The sequence below is a fragment of the Anolis sagrei genome, chromosome 3 (genome assembly GCF_037176765.1).
Source record: "Anolis sagrei isolate rAnoSag1 chromosome 3, rAnoSag1.mat, whole genome shotgun sequence".
NCBI classification, from domain to species: Eukaryota; Metazoa; Chordata; class Lepidosauria; order Squamata; family Dactyloidae; genus Anolis; species Anolis sagrei.
The window spans coordinates 170,227,066-170,239,947 of record NC_090023.1 but is presented as its reverse complement, the minus strand read 5'-3'; the positions used below and the strand labels follow the sequence as shown (position 1 = coordinate 170,239,947).

Genomic DNA, 12,882 nt, shown 5'->3' with positions numbered 1-12,882 from the left:
CTGTAAATATGTAATTTTGTTGCTGCCACATCCATTGATTGGACAGCTTTAGATATGAGTCACATACATAGCTGCTTTACTGAGTGTGCATCAGAACTCGAGTCCTGTCCTGTCAGGAACATCCACATCTTAGCAGAGATATCTCATCTGACATACTTGAGATTTGATGTGATGTGCCAGGTCATTTGGATTAAAGTAGCAAGAATTTGGGGAGTGGAATGTACTACAAAGCTGCAGCTGCAAGTAACTAATATTGTGCTTATGCAACAGCAAGTACAACTGGTCAAAGATTAGTTAAAATTAAAACAAAGAGATTGGGACTGAACCAAAACACATTTCACTCTCATTTGTTTCAGTAGGTGACTGTTCAGCAGGTGACTGTTAAGCATGTTCAGGTATTCAACAAACAGTATAGGAAGATGCAATGGTTTACATTTTATATTCTTCTTCTGCCAGTGCCCAGCAATAGGTACCTTTCAGAAAAGAGTCCTTCATGTACATAACTCTATACTCAAAGTGCTTCACTCTGTAGCTATTGAGAGTGACCCCTCTCACACAGGTGTCCATGAGAGGGGCATGTGACATGCATGCCATCGCTTTAGGGCTTCATTGTGTAGTCCTACAACTGGCTCACCTCAAGAAGATTTAAGTAACCACAGGGGTCAATAGAATGTGGCTAACTAGTTGGATGGGTCACAGATTTTTAAAAATCTATAGTCACCCTCTGGGATAATGTTATGCCACACTATCCATTTATATCTCACCTTTCTCAAAAGAGCTCTAAAGTTCTTGTTACCTTGCTTTATCATCACAATTGTCATGAAGGTAGTGAGGCTGAGAGAAGAAGACTAGCCCAAACTCACCACCAGCATGGTTGCCTAGGTCTCTTCAAACCTACTTCCTCAGGCTCAGGTGCAGGAATTGTGCAGCACTCCGGATGCTGTTGAACTGTAAACACTGTTATTTCTCATCACTGGTTCATGCTGATTAGTTGCAATTAAGCTAGAGGACTGCACAATTCCCATTCCAGTTCTAATCTCTATAACACATTGTTTCAAGGATGTTTCCTAGTTTAATCAAAACACTATTTTTATGTGAAGTATTATTAATTGATAAATATTAAGCTTATTAAGCAATTAAACAATATTGAATTGAACCATCATTTCAACAGACAAATTATTTAACAAGATTTGTTGTTGTGGCCTTCAAGTCATTTCCATCTGGAGTGGATGAGGGATTAGAGGACATCCAACCCCAAATTGGGAAACAAGTCGTCCAGGATGAGTTCAAGTCCCCAGGGCCAGATCAACTACACCCAAGAGTATTGAAAGAACTAGCGGAAGTCATCTCTGAACCATTGGCAATCATCTTTGAGCGTTCTTGGAGAACAAAAGAAGTTCCAGCAGACTGGAGGAGGGCCAATGTGGTCCCAATCTTCAAGAAGGAAAAAAAGGATGACCCAAACAATTATCGTCTGGTCAGCCTCATGACAATACCAGGCAAGATTCTGGAAAAAATTGTTAAGGAAGTGTTCTGCAAACACTTAGAAACAAATGTGGTCATCGCTAATAGTCAACATGGATTTATCAAAAACAAGTCATGCCAGACTAATCTGATCTCTTTTTTTGATAGAGTTACAAGCTGGGTAGATGCGGGGAATGCCGTGGATGTAGCGTACCTGGATTTCAGTAAGGCCTTCGACAAGGTCCCTCATGACCTTCTGGCAAACAAACTAGTCCAATGTGGGCTAGACAAAACTACAGTTTGGTGGATCTGTAATTGGTTAAGCGGACGAACCCAGAGGGTGCTCACCAATGCTTCCTCTTCATCCTGGAAAGAAGTGACAAGTGGAGTGCCGCAGGGTTCCATCCTGGGCCCAGTCCTGTTCAACATTTTTATTAATGACTTAGATGAAGGGCTAGAAGGCATGATCATCAAGTTTGCAGATGGCACCAAATTGGGAGGGATAGCCAATACTCCAGAAGACAGGAGCAGAATTCAAAGCAATCTTGACAGATTAGAGAGATGGGCCAAAACTAACAAAATGAAGTTAAACAGGGACAAATGCAAGATACTCCATTTAGGCAGAAAAAATGAAATGCAAAGATACAGAATGGGGGATGCCTGGCTCGAGAGCAGTACATGTGAAAAAGATCTTGGAGTCCTCGTGGACAGCAAGTTAAACATGAGCCAACAATGTGATGTGGCGGCAAAAAAGCCAATGGGGTTTTAGCCTGCATCAATAGGAGCATAGTGTCTAGAGCAAGGAAAGTAATGCTACCCCTATATTCTGCCTTGGTTAGACCACACCTGGAATATTGCACCCAATTCTGGGCACCACAATTGAAGAGAGATATTGACAAGCTGGAATGTGTCCAGAGGAGGGCGACTAAAATGATCAAGGGTCTGAAGAACAAGCCCTTTGAGGAGTGGCTTAAGGAGCTGGGCATGTTTAGCCTGAAGAAGAGAAGGCTGAGAGGAGATATGATAGCCATGTATAAATATGTGAGAGGAAGTCACAGGGAGGAGGTAGCAAGCTTGTTTTCTACTTCCCTGGAGACTAGGACGCGGAACAATGGCTTCAAACTACAAGAAAGGAGATTCCATCTAAACATTAGGAAGAACTTCCTGACTGCGAGAGCTGTTCAGCAGTGAAACTCTCTGCCCTGGAATGTGATAGAGGCTCCTTCTTTGGAAGCTTTTAAACAGAGCCTGGATGACCATCTGTTAGGGGTGCTTTGAATGCAATTTTCCTGCTTCTTGGCAGGGAGTTGGACTGAATGGCCCATGATTCTATGATTCTCTATGATTCTATGATTCTATCTTAAGATGACCCAACCTATCACAGGGTGTTCTTGGTAAAATTTGTTCAGAGGAGATTTGCTACTGGCTTCCTCTGAGGCTGAGAGAATGTGCTTTACCTAAGGTTACCTAGTGGGTTTCCATGGCTAAGCAGGGATTTGGACTCTGGTCTCCGTAAGTCCTAGTCCAGCACTCAAACTACACTTGCTCTCTAAATCAATTTACTTGCTAACGTCCAATGTAAGAATCATTTTGAAATATTGTAGGGACTGTATGCTTATACAATTAAAATAACAATATATATTTTCATTTCGCGTTACGGTAACACATTCTCAACTCTCCTTACTTTTTTCCACCCCACCAACTTAAATTTGCTGATTAAAATCAGCTCTTTTTATTAAATGATGAAAGTTTTAAAATATTAACCTACCTACTTTGCTGATAAAAGGCTGCCATCCCACTAAATATATTGCATAAGTTCATAAAATGTAAACTGGACTAGCTAGACAAATACAATAGTATCTAAGATACTGAGTAGCATCAGTTACAAGGACAACAGTAACCCTGTCTGGTCACACTTAACAAATGAGGATTAAACTGAGAATGGATCCAGAAGGGATTATGAGTTGTGATATTTAAGCTTTAGGAATCCAAGTTGCTTTTCTATCTAAAAGAGATTAGGAGACTACTGGGATGGTTTCACACAATGCATTTTTTCATAGGCTCAGAATGTGTGTGTGTGCCTGATGTTTGGCTCTTAGTGTGAAACTATTTTTTTTAATGTGGATCATTTAGGGTCATAGCATAGCAAAATTGTACTTATTATTCTTAGTTGGTGTATAGACATAATTATTTTGCCCTATAATTAGGAAGTAAGCATTTGGCTAGCAGACAAGCAACATACTGGGGTGTAGATAGCCTACTTTGATTTGTTGGGGAAGGGGAGAAATTGTCAGGTTTGTTTTAAAACAAAATGTGGGAAAAGCCAAATTTAGTCAACAGGCAATCTTTAGCATAGTTACTCAGAAATTTTATTTACTGAATTCAATGGAATTTACTTTTTCATACTACTACACAGTGAGTTTGAACCCTGGTCTCCAAAATTGTAGTTCAGCGCACAAACCAATACACCATTCTAGCTGATGCTGTAATGATCCAAATGTATTATTAACTAACTCTTGGTTTGTTTGTTTTTTCATGTCACGAACGACTTGAGAAACTGCAAGTCACTTCTGGTGTGAGAGAATTTGTCAGGATTATTGAGATATGCATGTGTGTTTTTCCAATGTGTTTCTATGTAATTCAAGATGAATTAAGATGTGTTTCAAGATGGATTCTATTGTGTTTAATTGTGTATTAGAAATATTGTGAGAAGCAGAGAAAAAGTAACCTTGACAGTAGTGAGATAACGTGTGGGAAGAAGGAGGATCCGGTTACAGCCAGAGGTCTGATAAGCAGATGTTCTGAAACTGTTTATGCTGTGCATTGTAGTTCCTGATTATAGCCTGCTAAGAATGGACATGTGTAGATGTGCTTAGTAAACTTTGTGTTATTTTGCAATTGTAAGACTACAGAGTCCTGATTTTTGGAATCCTGTGTCTGTTGATCTAGCAACTTCTTCCGCTGCGCATATACCCCCAAATTTCTCTGACAGAATTGGCCATCTGCAAGGACGTAGCCTCCTCTCAGGTCCCTTCAAGGGGAGCTGAAGCTGACAGAGGGAGCTCAAACCTCTCTCCTTGGATTTAAATCTCTGATCTGTTGGTCAGCAGTTCTGCTGGCACAAGGGTTTAACCTATTGCGCCATGAGGGGCTCTTGGTAATATTATTCCTGTATTGTGTGCACGTCTTCACTGTAGGAGCAGGGGATGGGACAAAGGGAAATACTGGTTTGCACACTACACAATTAAACTATGGGATTCACATCAACAAGATCAGTAGTTTTAAAGGGGAACAAGGCAAACTGTGGTAGCTACTTGCCAGGATGGATATATACATCCTCCAGCAACAGAAACAATAAGTCTATCTGTACCAGTCTCTAAGGAAAGTGGACAGGGAGGGTGCATCTGTTTGACAACTGCGGGCACACTAGATGGCTTTGTGGCCATATCCAGCAAGCTCTTCTCATGTTCTTAACTAATCTTATTCTGGATTCAAGTTCATTGAGACCATGGCAGAAGAAATAATTTGAAGTATACTTAATCCATCAGTGCACAACTTGTGAGAATGTATCATATCACGTACAACATACACACCGCTGATATATGTTCTAGCCTGCAGTGTATCTGGCACACACACCATAGGCCGTTTTGGTTTAGTTCCAAGCCAGCAATGGCAGCTGGAATTCTGTTAAATCACTTGTGGTCTCTGTTTCCCTTGGGGGAGAATCCACATTTTTATAAGCCTGATTCAGTTTAATCTGAGGCAAAAGCTGACAGATATGGCACAGCAGTGTAAAAACCTAGCCAAACATGCTGTGTTATTGTCTCTCTTCCAAATTGCTAGACTGGTTAGAGAGAATGTAACTAACCTAATGAGAGTTGCAATGAGAGTTGTCAAATTCTGCAGGTTTTCAAATACATTTCAGAGGAGCTATTAAACAAATGTTCATCCCCCCCCCCCCCCCCTTAGCAATGGATGAGCAATGCAGTATCCAACCTAAGCAGTTATTTGTGCTGGATAGAGAGTATCACATCCTGCTTGTGATATTTCTGCCATGCATTCCAAAAATAGTCTCCCCACCAGAGACCAAAACATAGCTGGCTCATATTTATAATTTGTGATCAATTACAATTCCCTGGGTCCTTTTACAAAAAGTAACTACCAGGACATTGATCCTTTGCTAAAAGTGTACATTTGATTTTCTTTCAGTGTACTAGCATGATAGTAAACATATATTTTCTTTTAAACAGTTGTCTGGTTTTCAAAGATTGTTTTAATCCTGCCTTTTACAGGGTTTACAATCCCTTCCAATCTCTGCTGAGAATAGCTCCCAGGTCATGTTTTGGGCTACATGTCGATCTGCAAGACTCAAAAACAAAATAATTTGATGTAATTTTCAGTCAGTTATTCTCAGAGAAGTCAGTCATTCTCAGAGAAGTTAGTCCAACTTAAACAGAATATTAAAGATGATTCTCTAGCACAGTACGACTCAAAGTGATGGTCCATAGACATGAGGCAGACTATGAGCATTTCTATAAGGCAGTGGTTCCCAACCTGTGGTCTGTGGACCACCAGTGGTCTGCAAGAACTAAAATATGGTCTGTGGCCTCACCGTTACTACGCCATTGCAACAAGAGCAACTGGTCTCACTAAACCCTCTTATAGTGCCTCTTATAGTGGTCATTAGCATCAGGCTAAAATGATTAGTATTGGAACAATTCTATAATGTCTTCCCTTCCAATATTCAAGAGCTGGTTTTAGTAGCATATCGGTTTTGCTGTATTTCTGGCCAAGGGGTGTCCTCTCTTGGGCCATATCCTGGCCAAGAGGATAGCTTTGGTTGTATCTCTGCTGATACGACCAAGGCCAGAGTCTCAGAGCCAAACCATGCCTCTGAGACTCTGTCCTTTGTCTTATCCACTTTTTTCCTCACTCCATTATTGAAATAATGAGTCTGGAGTGGATGGTAAATGTGACTATTCCTTGGATTGTATGTATGAAAGAGAAGGAACATTACTGTACTATCTTTGTACATGTGAACACATGTATGGTGCCTGCAGCAGCATGAGCCCTGATTCACGGATAGCCTTGCAGGATTGATTCCATTTGTACCATTAATAATGCAACCTTACTGTTCCTCCAGATATTTGGACTTCAGTTTGTAGAAGTCCCAGCCAGCAAGAACAATAAGAGATCATATAAGCAAAAAACCAAAAACATCCAGGGAGCTCAAAAATGAATGCACTTGATAATCCCAAAAGAACCCTCCATTCAAATCTACCATTAATATCACTGCAGTCCCTTCTGTACTGCCATATAAAACCCAGATTATCTGCTTTGAACTGAATTATATGGCAATGTAGAAGGCACCTTGGAGAGAAAATAAGCATAACTAGTCATAATAGTTGATATAATTACTTTTGGGTAACTTGGCTAATTGGGATCTAAACCTTGGTCTCCAAGTATCCTAATTCAACATTCAAAACACCGCATCATGATAGCTCTACCTCTATGATCTACATCACTGTTATTATTTATATTCAATGGATTGCAATTTACTTTTTAAAGTGGTGTCTGATGGCTGTTTCATAAATGTAAGCCACTGTATTTGAAAGTTATCAAAAATACAGTGGGCCCTTGGTACCACTGGATTTGGTCCCAGGACCCTCTCTTATATGCAGTCACATACAAATATACTACCATTTCTCACTTCCCATCTGATTGGGACAGTGGCATGGCCACAGAAAAGAAACTGGCTGGCAGGATTCCTCTATCTGACAACACAATACTTGCATTCTGTCCCAAACCCTTGCACTTCTATTTAAAATAGGAATAGAAATTCTTTCTTTAAAGTGGTAAGAGGACAGAAAAGGTCAATGGCATTGTCTCAGTTTAAACTCCATAGCACCTTTGAGACTGAGATAAATAGTTGGCAGAATATATTTTCGTTTATTAAACCAGCTTCTGCAGATGCATGGAGGAAACAGACTATGAAAGCGTATACTACAACTGCTTTCTCATGCATTTCATGTTAGTATTTCATACTAACACAGTCATGACTTTGAATTCAGTTTAAACTGTAATGTTATAATTTAGAAAGTATTACATGCATTATTATTTATTTGGATTGGAAAACTACCAAACCCAATTCTAATTATATAATTCTACACACACACACACATATACACTAGCTGTCCCCTGCCACACGTTGCTGTGGCCCACATGGGGGTTCTGTGTGGGAGGTTTGGCCCAATTCTATCGGTGGGGTTCAGAATGCTCTGTGATTGTAGGTGAACTATAAATCCCAGCAACTACAACTCCCAAATGTCAAGATTCTATTTTCCCCAAACTCCACCAGTGTTCACATTTGGGCATATTGAGTATTCGTGTAGAGTTTGGTCCAGATCCATCATTGTTTGACTCCACAGTGATCTCTGGATGTAGGTGAACTACAACTCCAAAACCAAAGGACACTGCCTACCAAACCCTTCCAGTATTTTCTGTTGGTCATGGGAGAACTGTGTGCCAAGTTTGGTCCAATTCTATTGTCGGTGGGGTTCAGAATGCTCTTTGATTGTAGGTGAACTATAAATCCCAGCAACTACAACTCCCAAATGACAAAATCAATTTTTTTTGAGTGATGGACATACATTGGGTTATTAGGTATCATGTGTCCAAATTTGGTGTCAATTCGTCCAGTGGTTTTTGAGTTCTGTTAATCCCATAAACTAACATTACACACACACTAACATTACACACACACACACACACACACACACACACATATATTCCTTGTTTTACATCAGGTTTTTTTAACTGACCCTAAATATAGGCCACATACCATATTACATTGTAGCTTTTAAAAACTGCTGACATGTTTTCTATGCAGTGCTTTCTTGTATATGCAGTAAGATGTAGTGTTGGGGCTGCTAAAAACTAAGAAATGTATGTTGATGTTTTGTCTTTTATTCCTCTCTATGCTACTTGAGTCCCCTTCGGGGTGAGAAGGGTAGCATATAAATGAAATAAATAAATAAATATATAAATACTATCTGTTCTGATACAGCCATGCACCATGAAAGAACTCCCTGGATAGATCTGATGACAAAATTCAGTCCGGTACCTGCTTAGTAGAGATGCAAAGCTAACAAAGTATTAACTAATTTTAATCTAGCGAAAAAATATTAATGATCCACCAGAGGTGGTTGGGATTGTGATGGGATAGGTTATGAGATGACCCACACTTTGAGGCTATAGTTGTAATGTTTTTTTCTAGTGATGTGGAGAACTTTGCTATGAATTAGAAACAAATAAAAGCCAAAATGTAATTTATAAGACTACATATTAAAATAATTGAGTCCCTCAACATAATGGAGCTGCAATTTTCAAACTACAAATCACCAAGTGTTCAGTTGATTTCACTGATATCAGCCTTTTGACATACTAGAGGCAACGATTTAATCAAATTCCTTAGAAGCAAATGGCTTCAAAAGAGTAGTCTATTGTAATCCCAGATCCAAAGCAAAATATACTATTGTACACTGATTTTTTTAAAAAAAAAGTCAGTTCAAGTTGTAGCCATAAATTGATAACCAATTTGGCATCTACTGTAAATATTGCTTGCTATTACAACAACATTTTAGTATTGCTCAAAAACCCTTTTTGCTCCGTAAGTGTACAAAATATGCAAGGTTAATAAGATCAACAGCAGCTGATTGATTTAACACACAGTTGGATGAAATTAGCAACAGTTAAAAACTGATTAAAATATGGAATTAAAACTGATTGAAGCCATGGATGTATTTCAACATGTATAAAAGACTATAACTACTAAGATCTACATTTTTAGAGTCACAAAATTACATTCCTGAATTTCTTGAGTTGCCTTTGGGTTGGAGAAATGAGGGGTAGAAATGTTGTAAATAAATAAATAAATGCATAAATAAATGCTTATTTGAATATTGTGAAAGGTCATAATTAATAATCCCCTTTTAATAACATTTCTGCTACATTTTAAGCTGACACAGTAGCATTGATTTATGTGGGGCTAGTAGGTGAAATTCCCGTTACAGAAGTCAGCATAACTGATCTCTCCATGTTTAGATTCTACCACAAGATATACTATTTATTACAAATGGAAAATAATTGAACTGTAATTCTCAAACTGTTGCTCAGGCATCTCTGGAGTAAAATCTTGGGAAATGCCTTGAGAAATATTTCTCTATAGCCTTAAGAACCATATTTTTAAAACATTTTTTTCCTAAAAATGCTCATTAAGGGAAAGTGGCAAGAAGAGTATCCTTAGCTACTATGGATTATTCAAGTATGCATTTCTAGTTAGAAAATTTTGTTCTTATGGCCTACATTTCTTCTTTCTATTTTTCTTTGGCTCTACAAAATCCAAGAATTTATATTCAAACTTATCTGCATATAATGTTGTGTAAAATCCTTGTTCTACACAGTCTAAGTTTGCTTAATTATTTATTTTGCTTCATTATGTTCTCTCCATTACTGATTAATTCTACAATATAGCATGCCAAACATTTGCCACTGACAGTCAAAAAGTTTTTTGCAGAGAGAGAGAGAGAAGGGTGAGGGTTGAGAAAGCAATGCCCTTCGAGCAAAACTGTTCCTGCAGCTGTTGTGTACATTAATCCACGTAGCAGATCTTCAAACCCTAAATATAACTGGCAGTATCATTTTACATGACACATATTCTCTCTTTCTCACTCACTCATGCACCACACACACACTATGAAAAAGAAAGATTTTAAGTACACAGCAATATTTGCTTGTATTATTTTGTTTAAGAAGGAAATGCAAATAGTTGGTGTGGGTTTAGTGACTCTTAAATAACAATTTATACTGCAGTTTGAAAAGAGGGAGATAAAAAAGGGAAACTTTCTCATCCCCCCACTGCCTGTCTTCATGATTCCAAAGCTCATTCGGTTCTCTTTAATCTTGGATCCTCTTTGTAATTCAACCCAGAGAGTAAAAAAAAAGGGACTTGCTCCCCTAATATGACTTATCAGCAATAATGAGCATTCAGACATAACACAACCCGCCACCCTCTATTCTAGACCCTCCGTGCACCTGCGCAAGGTCATCAAAACATAGCAACACTTGAAAATTTAAAGATATTACCTTTTCTAGTTTGTCCAGATGTTAAAATCCAACTCTGGCACACAAACACGGTGGCAATTATTCCTTAAAATGAGATTTTAAATGACCGAAGCGATGGTACTCCTTCAGGTCTTTCGGAACTGAAATGTCTTGGAGTCCATCGGCGGAAGGGGGAAAGGCGTTAACCTTCGTTTTAGGGAAGATGGCTGTAAGAAGCCGGACAACCTGTCACCACTGAAGCAATAGCATTTGTCAGTTTGCAGGTCCCAAGTTATTTTGAGACACATAAACCATGTGCTTGTGAAACATTCCACCTCATTGGACAGGATAATATTGAGCAAAGGGATTCCATTGCTGTAACAGCACCTACGGAGGGTGGGATCCTCATTTTCCCTCCCCAAATAGAATATCTTCAGTGGATGCTTACGCATTCTCGGCGCGACTTGTTCATAAGAACACATGAAATTGATTTCATATTATTCAGGTTCTAATCTTATCAAAGAGGAGGGGTTACTTTAAAAGCCCAAAATAGTGAGATTAAAACTCCTCCTTGTTTATTTAGCTGTGTCTTGTTCTCTGAACGTCTAAGATGCCTAACATTACATGCTGTTAATAAAGAAACACGTTTTTGGGTCATGCTGGTTTTTGGGTCATGCTGTTTTTATTTTTTTAAAAAACCAAACCTATTTTAAACAGAATTTAACTGGAATATCCAAACAGCTATGTTAGGGTAATACTGAATTGTTATTAGAAATATTTTAAGAACATTGCATTAATTAATAAAGAAATTAAATAAGAAGGCAAAGTTTCATAATGAGGCAATTCCATGAAACGATGGGGAGAAACCTCTAGCAGGGAGGAAACTGAATTTTTGTTAGCAGGTCTTTTCATCAAAGTACTATACTATAACTATAATTTGGTGGAGGTCTCCAAAACACACTGAATGTCAATGGTTTTAATCCTATATTATACGTTTATTTTTATTTTTTTATTTTTTGAAATATGTTTATTATAATTTTGCTTACAAATATTTTAAAAGCAGAAAGATTGCATGGGGGAGGGTGATTGGGCAGGGTTGGGTATAAGGGTGTGTGGGGAAGGGTTAGGGATGTATTGGGGAATGGGGGGCAAGCGACAGAGAGTCGAAGATAAAGGAAAAAAGGAAAAGAAAAAGGAGGAAAGAAAGGTGAAAGAGAGAAGAACAAAAGAGAGAGAGAAATACCTAGCAGTTAAAAATCAGAGTTGAAGCAGGTTCTGTTCGTTGACTTCCACCTTTATCTTCCCTGGGTAATTTTAGTTTTCATACTGGTACCATGCTTTTATTTGATGTTGGTCACTTCTTTTTTGGATTTTTCAAATCTCTAATTTCTTGTTTTCCATTCTATAACTCGTACTTACTTGGGAGTATCAAGTCTTCGTGGGTTTCATTGTAATTCCTTATAATTTTTATAAAGGGTCCAGTCTGTTGGGTTTATAGGTTTGCCCTCCGGGTCTTTTAGGTAGTATGTCAATAGGTCCATATCCATAATTTCGGATACTTTAGTTTCCCATTCTTCTTTGGTTGGCAGTTCCTTTAGTTTCTACTTCTTAGCATATATTATCCTTGCGGCTGTTGTCAGATAGGTGAACAGTTTGTCCTCATTTTTTTCCAGCGGAATGTCTTTATCCGTTATGCCGAAAAGAAAGTATTCTGGTTTTATTTTTATTTTTTTAATGAATAAGTCATACTGTATACCAAAACATTTACTTTTGATTAGACATATATAAACATGTTTGTTATTGTTGTTTATTCATTCAGTCACTTCCGACTCTTCGTGACCTCATGAACCAGACCATGCCAGAACTCCCTGTCAGCCGTCACCACCCCAGCGCCTTCCGAGTCAAGCCAGTCACTTCAAGGATATCATCCATCCACCTTGCCCTTGGTCAGCCCCTCTTCCTTTTTCCTTCCATTATCCCCAGCATCATTCTCTTCTCTAAGTTTTCCTGTCTTCTCATGATGTGGTCAAAGTACTTAATCTTTGCCTCTACTATCCTTCCCTCCAATGAGCAGTCGGGCTTTGTTTCCTGAAGTATGGACTGGTTGGATCTTCTGGCGGTCCAAGGCACTCTCAGAACTTTCCTCCAACACCACAGTTCAAAGGCATCTCTCTTCCTTCGCTCAGTCTTCCTTATGGTTCAGCTCTCACATCCGTAGGTTACTACGGGAAATACTATTGCTTTTACTGTGCGGATCTTCGTTGTCAGTGTGATGTCTCTACTCTTCACTATTTTATTGAGATTGGTCATTGCTCT

At 38.7% G+C, this 12,882-nt stretch overlaps 1 protein-coding gene across 2 annotated transcripts in view; it reads right to left on the bottom strand.

Annotated features, from left to right (window-relative positions):
* The window catches only part of MYPN (myopalladin), a 79,234-nt gene extending 68,407 nt beyond the window's left edge, over nucleotides 1-10,827 (bottom strand). For both annotated transcript variants that reach the window (XM_067465673.1, XM_060768913.2), the window contains exon 1: nucleotides 10,609-10,827. The gene's annotated coding sequence lies outside the window, so the exon portion shown is untranslated. The remainder of the gene's footprint in view (nucleotides 1-10,608) is intronic.
* Nucleotides 10,828-12,882: the final 2,055 nt, after the last annotated feature.